The 21,438-nt window shown below is 35.9% G+C and overlaps 1 long non-coding RNA gene across 12 annotated transcripts in view; it reads left to right on the forward strand.

Annotated features, from left to right (window-relative positions):
* LOC107855670 overlaps window positions 1-18,467 on the forward strand; it is a 44,578-nt gene extending 26,111 nt beyond the window's left edge. Inside the window, exons 3-7 of one of the 12 annotated variants that reach the window (XR_007046671.1) lie at window positions 6,209-6,284; window positions 9,383-9,443; window positions 9,989-10,054; window positions 17,062-17,120; window positions 18,244-18,467. This is a non-coding gene — a long non-coding RNA (uncharacterized LOC107855670). Of the gene's footprint in view, window positions 1-6,192; window positions 6,285-9,377; window positions 9,765-9,988; window positions 14,699-17,061; window positions 17,121-18,243 lie in introns of those variants that run through there. The other 11 variants (XR_007046679.1, XR_007046673.1, XR_007046675.1 and 8 more) reach the window with 11 other exon arrangements.
* Window positions 18,468-21,438: the final 2,971 nt, after the last annotated feature.

The following is a 21,438-nucleotide window of genomic DNA, read 5'->3' on the forward strand; positions in this document are numbered from 1 at the left end:
AAAGATGGAGGTTTTTTGTAACTCCCAATATAATATTGTATTTCCAGTCGATCTCCATAATGCGTTAATTCATTTGAGCCAGTACCTTCAACACGATCCATCACTTTTTTCCCTTTACAATTTGCGGCTACAAGAAGTCGTATGTTTGTATTACCTTAACGCCTTGAAATTTCGCCATTCCAACCATGATTTTTTGCCCTCATCCAAGCACCAAACTGCTTTTTCTTAATATTACCTGTGCGCACATCTTCCTCGCGAAGAATGCAGGATCTTTCTGTATGTCCTAGTATCCCACAATATAACAGACATATGGCGTATTTTCATATCGAATTTCGACCCATTTTTCCTTCAATCTCATTTTAATCAATTTTCAATAAGGTCAAGGTTTGTTGATACTCATTAGAACCTTCAGACGTATGTATCGCCCATCCCGGCTTCCAAATTCTGGAATAGCAACATCAGTGTCCCTCCCAAAGTATGTCCAATTTTACTACCTATTTTATAGGATATCCAATGTAGTGGCATGTTCCAAACGTGAATTCATAATTCACATATGTTAAAGACATGGGAATTAGCATTCAGTTCTGGTTTCCATTGTTGAATTTTGAGCAGATACTTATTGTAAAGCCATGGCATCCTGTATAGCACCTTTTTCATGTCTTCTTCATGTCTTCTTTGTGTCGAAACACAAATTGAAACAAGATTTTGCCCACCATTAAGACTTCCAATCCAATCGGGCCACCCAAACCTGATTCATTGTGTTCCTCACCCCAGCCACACTAACTTGTTTGTCCGCAATCACCTTCCCGACTAACTTCACAATGTTCCATGCTAGTCATAGTATCTTGAACTTTGATTTTAATAGTCTTTTTCCTCCACCGTTAGGATAAACTGTCGAAGTCTATCTGCAATACGTCGGCTATTAGACTTGACTATCTACGTTGAATTTTATCCTATTAGTTGCTATAGGCTGGATTTTGTTCGAGAAAGTATAGGTGGATTTTGTTTGAGAAAGTAGAAGAAAACAGAGAAAACAACACAAAGAGCTGTAACATAAGATTAAAAGGGTGTTTTAACTAGTTTATGGAAGAACAGGTGAGGAGAACGTGTGTTTTAGTGGATAAATCATGGTCAATTTCCTTCATAATTGGTAGTTTTATTCATGTATTCCCCCACTAAAAGAGGAAAAGGACTCTCACGTCTAGAGAGAAAACACCCGCAGTATACATGAGGGACCACACAATTTAGCCCTTTTTAGCTATGGGAAAAAAGTTAGTTAAGTCAGTTACCATTTGAAATTTTGCAATTGTATATTCTAATTTTTATAATTCATTTTCATTTTACTTAGCTTAGTATCCATATCACTTTGTAGGTGATACTACATTTTTTACATGATATTGAACCCAATTTTTGATTTTCTTCTCTGAATTATATCCACATTTCTCTGTTTTCTTCATTTTTTTTTTTTTCTTCTTCCTCAAGTTCTGTCCTTTATACCTTCATTTTGGAATCAGAGATTGGTGAATCCAATCATAATGCCACCATAAAAAATAACTGAAATATTCGTTAAAGTTCCAACGTTCAATCCTGAGAAATAATTCAAAGAAGTTGCAAAACAACTTAGACAAACAGACAAAATGAGAGAGTTCAGTTTTTCTTTAAGTTGTTTGCTCAATGTAGTCTCACTGTAACCAACTAACACTTGTGATTTGGGAGGTTTAAAGGATGAGTTCGTGAGCATTATTATGTTGAGATGATTTAATAAGTATTGTTATGGTCCATAAATATTAGACGATATCTAGAAATTATAGGTTGGTTAGGTTTGTAGAAGCTACTTTACTTGCCAATGCCAGAGCTCATAAATTAGCTGAAATGCAAGGCGCCGTATCTATAATGAAACAATCCATGGTTTAAACAGTGGAAGGTAGACAAGGGTACAGATGCAGAGCCCATAGAATGGGAAGAGTTTACTACGACCTTCTAAGATAGGTTCTTCCCCTTAGAGCCGAAAGAAGCCAAGGTGTTAGAGTTCATCAATCTCAGGCAAGGTGTTAGAGTTCATCAATCTCAGGCAAGGCAGTATGAGTGTGAAAGAGTATTCCCTCAAGTTTACTCAGTTAGCCAGGTATGCTCCCCATGTAGTAGCAGACAATAGATCTAGAATGAGCAAGTTTGTGTCTGGGGTATTGGGTAGAGTGGTTAAGGAGTGTAGGACTGCGATGTTGATTAGAGAGATGTACATATCTAGGCTTATGGTCCATGCTTAAAAGATTGAGGAACAGAAACTTAAGAAGAAGGAGAGAGAAAATAAGAGAGCCAGAATGGGTAGCTTTAGTTTTGCCCAGCCAAGGTCAGAGGGTGGTAACCGATCTTGATTTAGTCAGAAGTTTTCAGCCCCAGTTCCATCTTCAGCTAGCACACCAGTACGAAGGTTTAAGAATGACAGTCATGATGGGGTGTCGGGTTTCAAAACCTAGGGGCGTTACATTTCGACACCCCACTCATAAGAGATACAAAATTTTATTAAGTGTTATTACACTCAATCTTCACAAATCATTACAGGAACAAAATGCACTCACATCATAGGAAGGATTAAATAGTAGTGCTTCCCACACCAAGTCATTATATGATTCGTTCTTCCCATTGAACCTTGTTATAGGATCTCTAGTACCCAAGTTGGGTTTTCTCATATATGACTTATGATTTTTTTATAGGCTTCCTTCCTCCCCCTCGATGTAATTCAGATTATTTTCCTGCTAAGGCCTTAGTTTTGAATCTGCAATATTATTTTTGAATCTTCAATATTATCACAAAGTTAACCCAACTAATATTGGTATATCATTAATCAATATGATCTCACAGTATTGTTTTTTTCTCCTTATGGTCTGAATTTACCATTATAATAATAATTTATACTCTATCAATAAATTTTGGTGCTATCATAATAACTCAAAATTAGAGAAATTAATTTTTCAACATAAAGTTATTGATCAATTCACCTTTTCACTAGTTGATGCTAACATAGTTAGTTCAACCTCCATAATGAGTTAGCGAATCATAATTTATTTCTTTATTTCAGTAAATAGCACCAAGTTATTTTTTTACGCATTTTGCATCAAAAACACTTTTAAGTACAATAGGATTTATTTTAATAAATCAAGCCACAATTTTTTCAAGTAAATATACCCAATTATCTTGTAATAACCTGTTTAAGTACTTTTACACAATTTTAGCCAACTGCAACTAGCTACATGTCTCATATTTTATTAGGCTAGTAAACTTTTTTTTTTCACTTCACTTTCACATATTTTTATCAAAAGAAGTTGCATGACTTATATAATCAACAAAATGTATTTCACAATTTTTCTTTTTCACTATAATGTGACATGTAAAGGAAAAGTTCATCATATAATTTAGATATTTTTCATTCGAAGAATGAAATTTATCTCACTCAAATATTTAATGTCAAATGGCTACTCGACATTTTTTATTCTTTCTTTGATAACATGCTAGAGCCAAATATAAAGACATCAAGTTATACACAAATTAATAATGACATGTGATTTACTCTAACAATAATTATGCACTTATAACCCTTTTTTAACTCATTCTCAAAAGTGCAAATGTCACAATTTTGTGGTGATTTTTTCTCATTTCATTAGCCCCAACTATTTTGAGCATTTGAAATGCCACTTATGTTTATGAAGAGTAGTATCATTTTATTCAAAATAAAAGGTTAGGTAACTTTTTTACCTTTTCTCTGCAACAAGCATAAAAAGTTTCTTACCTTTCACCCCCTTGAGTTGATGAGCAAGTAGAAAAATACTTTACTTGTATCTCGTCTCTTCCATCTCTTGAAGAGACGTGATGTTGAGATCTCTCATTTTGATATCCATAATTTTTCAAACTGTAACAAAACATGAATCTCCTTAAAATTGTTAGTGTAATAACCACAAATTACAACAATTGTTATAGTTGAAATAAAATAAGCAAAATGAAAAAAAGTTATATAATCTTCTTCTTGGCTGAGGCGCGGATATCTTGCTTTTTTTAAAGAGATTCAAGCTCACTGTGACATAATCTACACCGATCCAGCAGTATATCTCGTGACTTATCCCCTTCAGGATACAATAGCCCATCAACGATGTACAATTCAAACAACTTTGAATTAGTTGAAGAGTCCAAAGCTCCACCATAAGAACACCTTCTTTCAACATATATTTACTCTCTTTGTATAGTGAATATTGTTAATGCTTTAGAATATTTTCTTCGTCTCAACCCTTTGTTTCACTAATATAATTACTCTCTTTTGTATAGTGAATATAGTTGTAGACTTAGAACATTTTCTTTGTCTCAACTCTCTTTTTCACTACTACAAACTATAATCTCTTTAACACTTATCATATTTCCTTATACATACAATAACATGCAAGACCACCTCTATTTATAGGTGAGGTATTCATCCTTGTATTGAATAGGAAAAATATGGTGTAGTAAAGTGGTACATGAATGATCTATAGGTTAAATGTTATAAGAGTTACATGCAACTAATTGTCATATAAGTTACAAGAAGTAATAGCCATAAGAGTTACAGAACTAATGGCCATATGAGTTACAAGAACTAATGGTTATCTTTTTCATAATTTGTACCCACTAACTCAAAAAGATAATGTGGTGAGTTACAAGAATAACGACACCACTTTCTCCACTTTATGTTTACTAATGTCATGAACTTTAATTTATTTTAAAAATAAAATGCACCAACAGAAGGCACTACTTTGATAATCAGATCTTTCAATTGGTTAAAACAAGATACTTTCCATAATTTTGACTTAATTATCTTTCTTCTTGTGAGATATGACCTGGTTTTAGGAGCTTTATGGATGAAGAAGTTAAGTCTGATAACCATGGATCTTAATGAACTTACTATGTCTTTTAATTACCAATAAAGACACTATGTGTTGAATGGTGTTTTTGAAAGTGTTAATTGACCATTCTAAAGCAGTGAACAAGTAACAAGAAACTAAGGATTTAATGACCTTTTAGGTCATTTTATGAATGTACAAGTATTTACAATGTTACGAGCCTTTCTATGGTGGATATAATTCATCTGTGACTTATTGGAACTTTTGGTTTGATTATAGAATAGTTTGTGGGTTTTAGGCCCATTTCTCAGCTTTAGAGATTTTGCTGTTAAGGAATTGATCTCGGATACAAACTCCTAGTAGATGACCTCGGATGAAAATTTTGACAACTTTATCAACCCCGAAACATTGATTTTAGGCTAGGGGGACCTATGACTTAGGTCCCAGAGCTTCCAGACTCGTTTTGGGCTATTCGTTGGATTGTATAAAAATAAAACTATGGGCGTGGGCTCCACATTTAGTCAAAATGATGTCGGATGAAAGTTTTGATCATTCCATTGAGTCTGAAATAAAGAATTTGTTAAGGTAGCCTAGTTCATTTGCACGTACGGGGTTTTGAAAGAATCCCGAGCACCTGGTCGGAGTCAATTTAGACAGAGCAAAATTTGGTGCATGACACCATCTGGTGCAACTGCTTAAGCGGACCTTTGGTCTCTTAAGCACTGGCCACTTAGCGACCAGGGGGTTGCTTTGGAGATCTTCCTTGGACCCTGTACATTCGCTTAAGTGATGTCCTTGTCTCTTAAGCAGTACTCTATTGCTTAAGCGAAGGCTGAATATTTATGGTGGATCGCTGAAGCGATTATTTGACTGCTTAAGAGATATTGGGTCGCTTTAGCTACACTTGGGGATTGTTAAATCCCCTTCTTCACCCTAAATTCCCATTCATTTTCTCCACTATTTCCTACTACTTGAGAGTTTAAAAAGAGGGAAATAGTGAGGAATCATCCATTGAAGATAAGGTAAATTAGCCTAACAATCCTTGGTCATTTTCCATTATTTTTTTCGTTAATTTACATCACATTTTATTGTAAGTTCTTAGAATTTAGGTCTTTAAATCCTTAGAACTTAGGGGCAATTTGAGCCCCAAATTGTGCACCATTTGTGATCAACTTTTGAGCACACATTCCTTGTACTTTAAGGGATCTCGTGGAGGATTCAATTTTGAATTCCGTTTGAGAGCCTCGTGAGCCCTTTCTTGACCCAAATTTTAGCTCAATCTTTTAAATAGCAATATAGGTTTTGTTTTACTCCTAATGATGTGTAGATTACCATTTTGATAGTGTGGCGATATTTCGGGATCATGGAGCAAAGACAAGCTATTTATGGGTGACTCAAGACTTGCAGTTCAGCATCGAGGTAGGCTTTGGTGTACTCTTTTTTATAAGATACTGTATGGTATACATATTATATGCTAGGTAAGGATGATGGGATATAATTATGGGTAGGAGACCGTGACTTAGTCTAATTTAGGTGTTTGGGGATAGAAGGGTGAACCGACCTTTCAGATGAAATATGTGTTATACAGATAGAAGCCTATCATCCTAGATTATAAGAATGTCGACCATAGTTTATACCAAGTATCCTTTAGTATAAGATTTATTTCCCGAATTATAGTATTATTGTTATACTAGTTATATATTGTTGGGCCCTAATCCATGGTTACGATATCAATTGGACTCCAGGTGTGTATTCTACCCTAATAAAAGGGTGTGGTTCTAGCTATTGATGTTTAGGTGCTTTTTGTTGTATTTTTTTGGATATAGGTGATGGAATGCATACTATTATGTGCATTCATTCTCATTTAGTGGTCGATTCTAACCAAAACCATGATTACTCTACTATTTTATAACAAGGGATTAATTCCCACTTTTCGCTTGTAAAATGAGTTCTTTAATAAAGGGGATCATACCACATTATTTACTGATTTATGAGCTTACAAAACTAAAGATGATATTTTAGAAATTAGAACCAGATAGATTTCAGTCTGTGATTTATTCACTCTTTTTACTACTACTATTTACTTTGGTCGAAAGAGATTCTAACTCTTTCTGCTCTAAGATGTTGATTTAGTCTCGAAATTAATCCCTGACAATGAATTTATTGACCACAATAATTTAACCATGTTTTGAGTTCATGCATTTATTATATATGTATCTCTCCGGTACTGGACAAAGTAGATTGATGATGATGATTATTGAAAATCCTGGATAGGGATTAGGTGTAATGACCCTTCAGCTCATTTTTTGTATTTCCGCTCATTTTTGCCTTTTAGAGCTTTCCTATAGCTTTCTTGAGTCATTTATAACTTGCTAGAGCTGATAGTTCGGTTATCAGGCAGTTCATTTGATTTTTAGAGTTGATTTCCTATTTTGAAGTCTTCACTCATAAAAATAGGCTATCAGGCAAAAAATTTAGTCAAACGACCTCACATGCCCATTTTGACAGTCCTAACAGCTCTGGAATATCAATTTTAGGCTAGAGGAACCTTTGATTTGGGTCTCAAGGCTTTCAGACTTATTTCGGGCTATTGGCTGGAAAGTGATTAAAATGGCACTTGGTTGTGAGACCTTCTATTTGTGGAAACAACCTTGAATGAAATTTTAGACCATGCCATTGAGTCTGAAGCAACGAATTTGATAGAGTAGCATAGTTCGTTTGCATTTAGGGCATTCTGGTTGAATCCCGAGAGGTCGATGAAGACTTTGAATTTTTTTGTCCCCAGCTGGTACATCTGCTTAGGCACCACTTGGTTCACTTGGCCACTTAGGCATACAGTCGGTCGGTTAAACGACCAGGCTTGACCAGCTGAGGTCTGCTTAAGCAAAGCCCTTACTGCTTAAGTGAAGGCCTCTTAAGCCACAAATGATCCGCTTAAGCGAAAGGGGTGCAGGAAGCGGATACTACTTAAGAATTATTTGTTAGTTTAAGCGGTGACCACTTAAGCTGTCTAGTGTCTGCTTAAGCGGCACCAAGGGTCCACTAAATGCCCCAATTAGCCCGATTTTGTCCCATTTTTCTCACAAGTCTTAAGAGTGAAAATTCTAGGGAGTGTGGAAACTTGGGAGAAACATTAATAGGTGATTTTTGGGTGTTTGTGAGCTTGGATTTCTCGTTCTTCACTGAATTCTTGGTAAGTTTCAATTAAATTCATGGTTAGATTCTCTATAATTTTCCAAAATCCCTAGATTATTTGTAGGTTGATTTTAGCACTAGTTGAGCTCAGAATTTACCATTCTTGTAAATGTTCCTTGAGAATAGAAGGACGTGTTTGACAATTTTGAAGGTGCGATTCCATAAGCGGGCCCATATGAGATATTTTATGTGATTTTGGACTCGAAGTATAAAGATTCAATATTGGCACCGTTATTCCCATATGGATGTGTAAATTATCATTTTCATAGTAGATTTCACCGAGCTTTCTTCGGCATCTAGGTAGGCTAGGTTTACATTTCTCATAGATTGTGCTAATTTGTAGTATATTTATGATAATGTGCTACATATGGGTTGAGAATTAGGCCTTGAAGTCATAATTAGTATAATTTGAATTATTTAGCCTATAAAAGAACCATAAATTAGGCATAATTGACTTAGTTACTCATGCTTTATGTAGAATTGCTATCTTAGGACTAAATGTGGCCTATTTAATATCTCGTAGTAAAATTAGATACGTTAGCCTAGTTCGGAGTTGAATTTTCCTTATAATGGATCAGGGGAATTAAAAGTAGGTCCATCCGACCCCCGTTAGGTCAAGACTATCATTAGCTCATAGTAGACTTTATATGCATGTTTATACCCCTTTAGATGTATATTTAAGATCTTGAAGAGGCTGTATACATACTTATAATAGATTGGTACTTGGGAATTGATGCTTGCTTCGGTTCAAGACCGGCAATTTATGATTTTGAGTTTCAATTTAAGTTAGGAAAATAATTAATATGAGTTCTAGTTCACGCCCGACAATTGATTATATGAGTTCCAATTCAAGTCCAACAGTTGATTATATGAGTTTTGGTTCAAGTCTGACAGTTGATTACATAAGTTTCGATTCAAGTTCGGCATTGAGAGGTAATTTGTGATTTTCATGAAATTGGTTTGTGGTTATGGCTTTGAGACACGGGTAATTAGTATAATTCCAGTTATTTCTCCTCTTTGATTCTACTTTTTAGGCTTATAGGGTCCTATGTTGGGTTATTTACTTTTTCGTATTTAGTGGCTTATGGGGGTCCAATTTTGTAGTGATAGTTATGTGTTCTTTTGCGTTATTATTTTAATTTATTTATTCATTTACAGTATTTGGAGCATTATTCTAGGTTTTCTCTTTTACCTCGTTTTAGCTTATTTATCTACCATTCTTATTATATTTATTTTATGATTTAGCTCAGTTGATCGATACAGCCTTCTGAGTACTCATGGCTTTGATACTCAAACTAAACTTCTATACCTTGTTAGTGCAGATCCAAGTACTAGTTGCCGCTGTTGATGCTGTGATTATGTTGACTAGAGTTTGAAGATAGGGTGAGCTCTTGAGCCAGAGTTGACATTTTCTCTTCTTCTACTTTTCCTTAGTCTTTTCGTTTCGAGACTAATGTATATTTGACTATTATAGTACTCATATTTTCTTATTAGTGGCTCTTGTACCGACACTATTAGGTTGTGGGATGATATTACTATCTTATTTATCTTTCGTCATTATTATTTCATGATTTGTGGTTGTAAGTCTTTTATTTGCAAATTTTTGGCATTTATGCCATTTTTCACCAGATTAGCCTAATGTTTCTAGATCTAGGCTTTGATTTGGCTTACCTACTGGTGGAAAAAATAGGTACCATCATGACTCATAAATTAGGTTGTGATAAATTAGTCTTTGAGTGATAGGTTCATTAATATTGTTGGTATAAGAGCAAGTGTCTAGTAAAATCCCACAGATCGAAATAATTACGTCCATTTCTTATCTTCAGGAGGCTACAGGACATTCTTAGAAGATATTTACTTTTTTCAATCATATTATGCTAAGTGTCTGAGTTGGTTTTTAAAGATTTTGTTAGTTCACTCTTTTGCAGATGGCTAGGATGCGTGCTACTACTACACGAGATGAGGACTCTGAGATTCCACCACCCCAGCTAATGGTAGTCCAAGGATCAGTCCAGGATCTACTAGGGTTTATTTCTTCTTCACTGCTCAAAGATGCATTAGTTTAGCTCTTGGGATAAGTTGGTGGTGCACCATTTGATGTGCTTAATTTATGGATCAGAGTGGTACTGAGGCAGGGTTGCAACCTGCAGTTGTGGCTCTCAGAGTTGAGGTTCCTTATGTGTGCGTAGTTGCTCAGTCGATAGGTTGCCCAGCCTGCTATGTCTATTGAGAAGTAAAAATTGTTGGGTAAATTTTTGCGATTGACTCCACCTAGGTATTTTGTGCACTAGACAAGGATGCTTATGAGTTCTTAGTTGCTTGTGAGGATAATCTCCATAATTTGGGCCTAGTTGAGACTCGTGGTATGGATTACACTATTTTTTAGTTGGATTTGTCAACTCGACATTGATGGAGATGTCATCTTTATTCCAGGCCTACTGGATCTACCTCATTGATATGAATTTAGTTCTTTAAGTTTTATTTGGAGGAGTATATGCCTCTCAGTATTAAGAATCATCTCTGAGATCAACTCTCGAGGTTGGAGTAGTGGTCAATGACTATTATGGAGTATGAGGCTTGATTTCATGAGTTGGATCGGCATGCTAACTCTATTTTATCAATTGAGTATGAGAGGATTCAATGTTTTGTTCAAGGATTAAGAATTCCTTTTCATATGGATACACAAAGTTTTGTTGCTACATGTATATCTTTTGTTGAGGTTTTTGATATACACAGGTTATGGAAGAGATGTATTATGAGGACCAAAGGGGCAGCGATAGCGATAAGAGGCCATTATATTAGGATAGTTTTAGTAGAAGCCGTACTGGGTCACGGTTTAGAGAAAGTGGTTCCCAGGGTAGGTACCCTCTACATCAGCCTTATCAGTATCAGGGTCAATCTACTAGGCCAATTTATGTTGTACTTAAGATTGTCGATGGAGGCCAGTCTGGTTATACTAATCATCCTAGCCAGATTTATGGTTAGCCTCTGAGGGGTTTATCCTTGAGATATTCTAGCCGTGGTGGTTATTTCGAATCAGCCGGATCTTTTGGTTTTAGTACAACACTTGGGGCGTATTATGGGGCAGTTATTCCAGCAACTTATAGTGTTCAGCAAATTGGGGCAGTACTGACCCCAACTAGAGGTGGTATGCATGATCGTTGGGGTAGTCCCTAGGGTACACATGGAGGTCCTTAGAGAGGTAGGATAAGAGATCGGTCAAGAGCCCAGCCAGGTGGCGAGCGTGGTCAGTTGTATGATATACTTGCTATACGTAAGACAGAGTCTCCAGATACTATTATTATATACATGATTTTAGTATGCCACCAACTGACTTTTAATTTATTTGATCTGAGATCCATTTATTCTTATGTGTCTGCTTACTATGCCCTATTATTAGAGTTATCTTGGGATTCTTAATCTGTGCCATTATGTGTATCTACTCTTCTGGGTGATTCTTTAATAGTTGATTAGGTTTATAGATCCTGTGTTGTGACTGATCGAGAGTTTGATACTTAGATATGGTGAATTTTGATGTGATTCTGGGCATGGATTGGTTATCCCCTATTATGTGGTCTTGAATTATTTTGACAAAACTGTTACCTTAGCCATGCCTAGCAACCCCAGTTGTGTGGCAGAGATCTATTAGCCATGGGTCCGTTGGGATTATTTCTTATTTTCAGGCTAGGAGACTTATTTTTAGGGGTTGTAAGTCTTGTCTCACTTATATTTGTGATGTTAGTGTGGAGAGTCCCTCAATTAACTCTTTTTCTATAGTCCGTGAGTTTCCTATTGTTTTCTCTAACGAGTACCTGGTCTTCCTATTGAGCGTGATATTGAGTTTATTAGTGATCTTGAGCTTGGCACCCGACCTATTTTTATGGCACTTTATTGTATGTCTCCTAGCTAAATTCTCAGCTTTGGTATCTTCTAGATAAGGATTTCATTAGATTGAGTATGTTGCCTTGGGTGCTCCTATTTTGTTCATGAAGAAGAAGGATGGTTCCTTGTATATATGTATTGACTACATGTAACTTAATAAGGTAACAGTGAAGGATAGGTATCTTATGCTTTGCATTGATGATCTATTTGACTAGCTTTAGGGAGTGGCAGTGTTCTCTAAGATTTACTTGAGGTACAGTTACCATCAGTTGAGGATTTGGGCTGAGGAAATCCCAAAGATAGCCTTTAGGACTCATTATGGCCATTATGAGTTCCAAGTGACATCTTTTGGGTTGACCAATGCCCCAACAATGTTCATGGATTTGATGAATTATGTGTTCAGGCCTTTTTTGGATTCCTAGTTGATTGTGTCCATCGATGGCATCCTTATGTATTCGAGGAGTAGAGAGAAGCATATGCAACATTTGAGGATTGTGATCCAGACTTTGAGAGATCATAGACTTTCTGCCAACTTATCTAAGTATTAGTTCTGGCTTGATTCAGTGACTTTCCTAGGACATGTGGTTTCTAAGATGGAATTATGGTGGACCCAACAAAGATTGAGGCTATTCGTGATTGGGTCAGGCCTAAATATCCGCCTGAGGTTCATAGTTTCATTGGCTTGGTTGGTTACTATAGGTGATTCATTGAGGCTTTTGCTACTGTTACAGCGCCAATGACCAGATTGACTCAGATAGAGGTTTCTTTCTAGTGGTTCGAGGAGTGTGAGTTGAGATTTTAAAAGCTCAAGGGATTTGTCACTTTAGCTGCTATATTGTCTCTTAAGGGATTCACTGTGATGCTTTCAGTGTTGGTTTAGGTTTTGTGTTGATGCAACAAGGTCAAGTTATTACTTATGTGTTGAGGCAGATAAAGGTTCACGAGCTCAACTTCCCATTAATGATTTGGAGTTGGCGGCGATAGTTTTCACACTTTAGATTTAGAGGCATTATCTTAATGGTATGCATTGTGAGATCTATACGGATCATCATAGTCTTCAACACCTTATGACTCAAAGAGAGCTTAATTCTAAGAAGCATAGATGGATGAAGTTGCTTAAGGATTATGACAAATCTATTCTATATCATCTAGGCAAAGCGAACCTGGTAGGGGATGCCTTGAGCCAAAAGGCAGTAAGTATGAGTAGCTTGTATTGTATCTCAGTTTCTCAGAGTCCGTTGGTGTGGAGCATTCAGTCCTTAGCCAACTTGATGGTGTGACTTGATATCTTTGTCCCCAGGAGGTTCTTGTTAGTACTGAGGCAAGGTGTACTTTATTTGAGTAGATTTGAAGTCTCCAGTTCGAGGATGTGAGACTTTATGTCATCATTGACTAGGTGTTGAGTGGTGTGTCCAAGAGGGATACCATAAATTCAGAGGGTGTTCTAAGATATGATCGCCACCTTTGTGTTTTGAGGGTTGGAGACTTGATTTAGTCAATATTACGTGAGGATTATATCTATAGATACTGTATTCACCCTGGTACAACTAAGATGTATAAAGATTTTAGGTAACACTATTGCTGGAGTGGCATGAAGAGAGATGTGGCAGACTTTGTAGCTCATTGCCTATGTTGTTAGAATATTAAGGACAAGCATTAGAGACTTGGTGGCTAGAATCAAATGTTGCTTATTCTTGAGTTGAAGTGGGAGCAGATCACCATGGACTTTGTTAGTGGTCCACCTCAAACTTTCCATGATTTTGATGGTATTTGGGTTATTGTAGATTGGTTGACCAAGTCGGCATACTTTATTCCTATTCAGATGTCCTTTAGCACCGAGAGGTTAGCCCGTATCTATATTCATGCAATATTTTATTCGAATGGTGTGCCTATATCCGTCATATCAGATTCGGTTCAGTATTACTTCTAGCTTTTGGCATGCTTTTTAAAAGGAGTTGGGTACTCAAATAAATCTTAGCACAACCTTCCAACCCCAGACCAATGGGCAGTCAGAGTAGACTATTCAGATTCTTAAGGATATGCTCCAAGCCCGTGTTATGGATTTTGGAGGTAAGTGGGAGAAAAATTTAGCATTAGCAGAGTTTGCATATAATGATAGCTACTATTTGAGTATTTAGATGACACCATTAGAGGCTTTACATGGTGGACATATCGTTCTTCGATTGGATAGTTTGAGACCTCCGAGATTAGACCCCATGGTACTTTCTTTGGGAGTCATTGGATAGAGTCAGGGTGATTCATGATAGGTTGAAGGTATCTCAGAGTAGGTAGAAGACTTATGCAGACCGTAGACTTTATTCCTTAAGATTTGGAGTTGGTGAATAGGTATTCCTTCGTGTATCACCCATGAAGGGTGTGATGAGATTTGGGAAGATGGAAAAGCTTAGCCCCATATATATTTTACCTTTTGAGATCCTTCTCACAGTTAGAGAAGTGGTATATAAGTTAGCCTTACCCTTAGATTTTGCTGTTGTTCATCCAGTTTCTATGTTTTTATGTTGTGATAGTGCATTCCCGATGAGAATTATGTGCTTCGATGGGACTCAATTTAGTTGGATGAGTGATTGAACTTTGTGAAGAAGCTTGAGTTCATATTAACTACGGAAGCCACTCGGTTGTGCTCTAGAGAGATTCCATTAGTTAAGGTCAGTGGAGACACCACCTAGTAGTGGAGGCTACCTGGGAGACCAAGAGTGAGATGTGGGCCCAGTATCCTTACCTGTACGAGGCTTTAGGTACATCCTAATCCTTTACTTTTGCAGACAAAAGTTCTTTTAGTAGTGGATATTGTAATTACCTTTCTGGTCATTTTTTGTATTTCCATTTTTTTTTACATTTAAAGCTTTTCTATAGATGGCCCAAGTTATTTATAACTTTTTGGAGCTGACAATTCGGACACCGGGCAATTCGTTTGGTTTTTAGAGATAATCTCCTATTTTGAAGTCTTCACTAGTAAGAATTGGCCACTGAGCAAAAACTTTAGTCAAACGACCTCATATGTCCATTTTGACAGTTCTAATTGCTTTGGAACATCGATTTTAGGCTAGGGTAATCATTGGTTTGGGTCCCAAGGTTTGTGGACTCAATTTGTGATATTGGCCAAAAATTGATAAAAATAGCACTTGTGTGTGGGACTCGCTTTTTTTCAAAACAACATCGAATGGAAATCTGGACTGTGCCATTGAGTCCAAAACTTCAAATTTGATAGAGTATCATAGTTTGTTTACATTTATGAGATTCCAGATTAATCTCGAGGGGTCAGTGGAGACTTGGAATTTTCCAAGTCCCAGCTGGTGCACCACTCTACTGGTGCATATGCTTAAGCGCCACTTGGGTTGCTTAAGCGTAGGCCGCTCAAGTGGGTAGCCGGTCACTTAAGCGACCATGCTTGACCAAATAAGGCACGCTTAATCAAGCCCTTTCCATTTAACCGAAGGTCGCTAAAGCAAAAAATGATCTACTTAAGCTAAGGGGGTGCAGGCAGCGGGTACCGCTTAAGCGGTACAATCTGCTTTAGCTGTCCATGTCTGCTTAAGCGGCACCTGGGGGCCATTAATACCCAATTAGCCTAATTTTCTCCCATATTTCTTACAAGTCTCAAGAGTGAAAGGCCAAGAGAGTGTGGAAACTTGGGAGAAACATTAATATGTGATTTTAGGGTGTTTGTGAGCTTAGATTTCTCATTTTTTCTCGAATTCTTGGTAAGTTTCCACTAAATTCAGGGTTAAATTCTCTCTAAATTTCCAAAATCCCTAGATTAGTAGGTTGATTTTAGCACCATTTGAGCTCGAAATTTACCCATTATTGAGGATAAATCTTCCTTGAGCATAGAGGAATGCATTGACGGTTTTGAAGGTATGATTTCACAAGTAGACCCATATGGAATTTTTTAAGGTGATTTTGGACCTGAAGCGTAAAAATTCAATATGGGTACCATTGTTCTAGTAATGATTAGTAGATTATTATTTTGATAGCGTGATATCGTGCAGAAGCTTCTAAGAAAGAAAAATAGATGGTTTAGCGGATTTCAGCGAGCTTTCTTTGGCGTCTAGGTAGCTAGGATTATCTTTCTCATAGATTGGGCTAATTTTTAATATATTTTTGATAATGTTCTATATATGGGTTGGAAATTCGGTCTTGAAGGCATAATTAGTTTAATTTGGATTTTTAGCCTACTAAGAAATCGTAAATTAGGCATAATTGACTTAGTATACTCATGCCTTAGGTAGATTTTCTATATTAGGACAAAATGAGACTTATTTAATATCTAGTAGTAAAATTAGATTCCTTAGCCTAGTCCGGGGTAGAATTTTCCTTAGAATGAATTTCGAGAATTAGAGGTAGGCCCCTCCAGCCCACCTTCGGCTAGGACTATCATTAGCTTCTTGTAGACTTTATAGGCTTGTTATAACCCTTTAAACTATATATTTAGGAGTTTAAAGAGGGTGGATACATGATACTTATGCTAGATTGGTACTTTGGAATTGATGCTAGTTCCAGTTCAGGTCCGATAATTTATGATTTTGAGTTTTGATTCAAGTCCGGCAAATGATTATATAAGTTTTGGTCTAAGTCCAGTAGTTGATTATATGAGTTTTGATTCATGTTTGTTTGTTGATTATATGAGTTCTGATTCAGGTCCTCAGTTGATTACATGAGTTCCCATTCAAGTCCAGTAGTAAGAGGTTATTTATGACACTTATGGAACTAATTTGATTCGGTGTTTATGGTATGGATAGATTCACGGTTATGGATTTGAAACACAATTTATTAGTATAATTTTGGTTACTTCTCTTCTATGATTTCACCCTCTGGGATTATTAGGGCCAGTATTAGGTTATTTACTTTTCTACATTTACTAGCTTATGGAGGGCCATTTTTGTAATGATAGTTTATGTGTTCTTTTGTGTTATTATTTTAGATTATTTATTCCGTTACAATATTTGGAGAACTAATTTAGGTTTTCCCCGTGAATTAGCTTGTTTATGTTGCATTCTTCTTTTAGATATACTATGATTTAGCCTAGTCAGCCGATGATGCCTACTGAGTACCCATGGCTTTGGTACTCATACTATACTTCTATACCTTTTTGGTGCAGATCTGTGTACTATTTTCTACCATTGATGCTGTGATAATGCTAACTAGAGTTTAGAGACGGTGAGCTCTCGGAGCTGGAGTTGTCTTTTTCTTCTCTTCTGCTTGTGCTTAGTCTTTTCATTTCAAGACTAATGTGTATTTGACTATTATAGTACTCATATTCTTTTTTAGTGGATCTTGTATCGACACTACTAGGTAGTGGGATGATATTACTATCTTATTTACCTTCTGCAACTATATATTTAGAAAATATAGGTTATTTAGCTGATTAGCGAATCATAATTAGGTGTATTCAACTTAACTGTTCATTTCTTAGGTTGAATTTCTATTTTAGGAATAAATGAGACTTATGTAGCACCTCGTAGTCAAATTAGGAACCTTAGTCTAGCTTGGGGTAGAAATTGCCTATGAATGCTTGGGGTAGAAATTGCCTATGAATGGACTTCGGTGTTAGAAGTAGACCCCTCCAGCCCACAATAGGCCAAGACTACTATTAACTCCTTGTAGATACAGTAGGCCTTGTACGTCATCCTATTTACATTTTAGAGACTGAGAAAGATTTAGATATATTATGAGTTTCACTAGGAATGTGCTTGGGAGATATTAAGAATGGTTCAAGTCTTGTAAATTATGATGTTAAGACCGATTCAAGTCTGAGAAATTATGATACTAAGACTGATTCGAGTCTGATACTATGACAACATTACTTCAGGATCAAGTCTAGTCTATGAGATGCTATTTTTTATTTCAGTTCGGCACTGAAAGGTTTCTTATGAAGGTTATGGAATTGGTTCGAGTTTGGTACTTCCAGTATAAAATATCCATGGTTATGATTTTGAGATTTGGATGGTTGGAATATTTACTATTATTACTTTTTCTTTATTGCATAAATTGAGCTTATGGGGGCTCACGTCGGATTATTTTATTTTATTTGTATTTCCTGAGCCTATGGGGGCCCAATTATACTATTGATAGTTACATTCTTTTTTATAATGTTTACTCAGTTGTTTACTTTTAGTATTTGGAGCATTATTCTAGGTTTTTTCTTTTCCCCTGACTTATCTTATTATTTTGTATTTTATTGTACTTATTTTGTGAGTTAGCTCAATCGGCTAATGATGCCTACTAAGTACTTGTTGATTTGGTACTTATACTACACCCTTTGTACCCTTTTCTGGTGCAGAAATGAGTACTAGCTACTGCGTTAATATTGTGTTAGTGCCATCGGAGTTTGGAGATATGGTGACCTTTTGAAGCCGAAGCTAACTTTTTATCCTTCTTCTATTTTGGATGGTCTTTCTATATTGATAATATTGTATATTTGACACTAATAGCACTCTTATTCTTTTGCTAGAGGCTCTTGTACCAACCTTACTAGGTCGTGGGATATTGTTACTCTTTTCCTTATATCTCTTCAGTTGTGCTATTATTCTTATGTTTTATGTCTTTTAATTCGATTACTTGCATAGTTCAAGTATTTATGCTACTTTCCATCAACTACTTCATTACTTGCCTTTTTAGGCTAGATGGCTTACCTACTGGTGGGATAAAGCAGGTATCATCATGACCGTGAAATTGGATCATGAAAAAAAGACAATATTTAATATGGCTTTCAGACACCCTAGGACACCTTAAACCTAATGCCTTAATATCAAGTTTGTTATGACACGAGAATACCCTCTAATCATAACACGGAACTTAGAGTTACAAGTGACGTCAAGCTAACCCAAGGCCATGACACTTAGAATATTGAAAAAAACTGATAAACACACTTATGCTGAATATGGATTGAATCATGAAATAAATATTCAAAAGAAAATCAACAACATTATCTGAGTTTAAGACCACAAGCTAAACATCTAACTGTAAGTTTGAAAGCCTCTACTATGATAAGTTTCTAGGACAAGCCCCTTGGCTAACTTTAATAGTCTGAAAACTGAAGTACAACAAAGACAAAATAAAATATTAATACTAACCCTCGAATAATGAAGATTCACCAAAATGTTATTATTGATGCTGTAGGAGATCATATTATCCACGATCCAGTTGTTGAGTATCAAAACCTCTATTATGAGATAATATAGCTTAAAAGAAATTATACGATTAGTACTTTGAATATACAAAGTATGTGAGATAGGAAATAACTGATTTAAGTTGAACACGATATATGTAACAAGATAAACTTCTGCAAGACCAAGTAATGAATATGTGCTACATAATAAATTGAAGAATTGAATAAAAGGTCATGCAAGAATCAAAATCTGAATCGTATACTGTAAACTATGTACCGTGGATTGTAGGAGATACTAATAACCAACATACCCAAATATGAGATAATCCGAGGCCAACCTATAACCTCACCTGGAAGGATTTTCAGTACCTTGCCAAGGGTACAAACACTGACTGACGTGGATCCTCTAAATGGATGTCCAAAAAGGACTAACATGTCAAGATTAGTTTGATGGGTGACCTCTGAGAACCTATTGTGGCATCATAGTTCTGGGACTTAGGGACTTTTACTAAAGGTCACGTCTAACTAGCGGGTTAGCCTTCATTTGTACATTAATTCGGTGCTAAGTACTACTCCCAACTAATGACACTGATAATAGGAATGTTCAGTGCTAATAACAATAATCTACAAACTAAAAATAAATAAATTATATGAAACCACTAAAAGCATGCAGAATGGGGAATATAGTACTCAAGAGTATATTCTTAAAATCCTAGATCATCAGGTGTTCATAATCCACCATCTCGGAAGAATGCAACCATTATGCCAGTTTCATAATTTGGGTGATATTAAGGAATTTAGTAACTCAAGTCCAAACTTATATATTTCACAATGTATTTAGGTTTTGTGATTATGGTCATGTAATAATACTAAAATTCATGATAAATATGAATCACAACTCAATGACACCAAAAGTTTGAGATATGAAGAAATTTAACAACATCCATAAAACTAAAATTATGATGAGGGAACTAAACTGGAGAATTGAGTTAACTTTGGGACTCAACGGGTGAAAGGGGATCCATTGATGAAATTTCACATACTTAGATATAAGAACCGTAAAGAATTCTCTGAAAATTGTAAGCTTAAAGAAAAATAACCCTATCTCTGCCTTGGGGAAAGAAATTGCCCCTTTTCTTGTTAGAAACTAAGTGTCAAATGTTTTTCTAATTAATCAGGGCTTAGGGTAATATTAAACTCCATAATCATCCTTGAGATAATCTAAATGATGCAGTTTTGATGTTAAAAGAGAGGAAAGATACCGATATTCCCCTTTAAAATTCATAACTAGAAAATACTAGAGGGGATGCATGAGACCTTACCATAATTGTGGGATAAACCTATGATCAGTGGTTGTACTCATGGTTGGGAGTTGGGTGAGAGCTATCAAAACATAATCATACAAGCCTTGGTAAGATTGTAGGATCTAACTTGGTAAGATTGTAGGATCTAACTACAATCATACTTGGTTCATAGGTTTGAAGGTTCAATAACGAGAATCTATGGGACTCACGATCGTACCTAGGATTATGGTTCCCTCTTGTGGTTGAAATGTATACTTGTTCAACTTTTAGATGTTGAGGTTTTGTAGATCAGATGAGACCATTGTACGATTGTACAATATAACCACGATCATGGTTTGGCTTGTGTTATCTCACTGTAGGACAATACTTTACTAAAAAGGCCATAATGCTTCACTCTGATTTCATATTAAGTCAAAACTAGGTGTGCTGGAAATATAATTCAAATATCTATTATTTGGTTGGTATAGAGATCAAATATGCTACAAAATATAAAATTTATGCTCATTTGAAGCTTATCATTTCTCAAGGAATTAATTGGTAAGGAAGGTTTTGGCTTAGTTATGGGCTATGAGGTGCTTATGTCCATGGTACAAGGAAAAATCCCTTCTCATACTGTTAACACTCAATTTTTAATCCTATGTACTTGAAGCATGGTTCTAGCCTTGGCTTGAATATTTGGGGTGTTAGTATACAAGCTAGAAATCTCACTAATAAATAACCATCATTATGATAAAACCCTTGGGTTTACTAACAAGGTTCACCTAAAGAGCAATATACCTCCCAATCACAGCTATGGTAGGTTAATCCTCCACAACATATAAAATAAAAGCTTACTTCCATTATATTATTATGTGATTAGATTTCTCCTTTATAATATCCTGTAAGATCGTAAGCTTGATTCAGCTTTTATTAGTATGCTTAAGGGGTCCAAGGCTTGGATTTTTTTCACCAAGTGTTAAAGACTTAAGTCATTTTTAAGACCGCTAAACTTTGAAGATTTTTATTTTGGTCTTCCCAATCTTCAAACATTTATTTTTGAGTTGAAACATGTTTGGGGTTGTTA

This window comes from Capsicum annuum, chromosome 11 (assembly GCF_002878395.1).
Source record: "Capsicum annuum cultivar UCD-10X-F1 chromosome 11, UCD10Xv1.1, whole genome shotgun sequence".
Classification (NCBI taxonomy): Eukaryota; Viridiplantae; Streptophyta; class Magnoliopsida; order Solanales; family Solanaceae; genus Capsicum; species Capsicum annuum.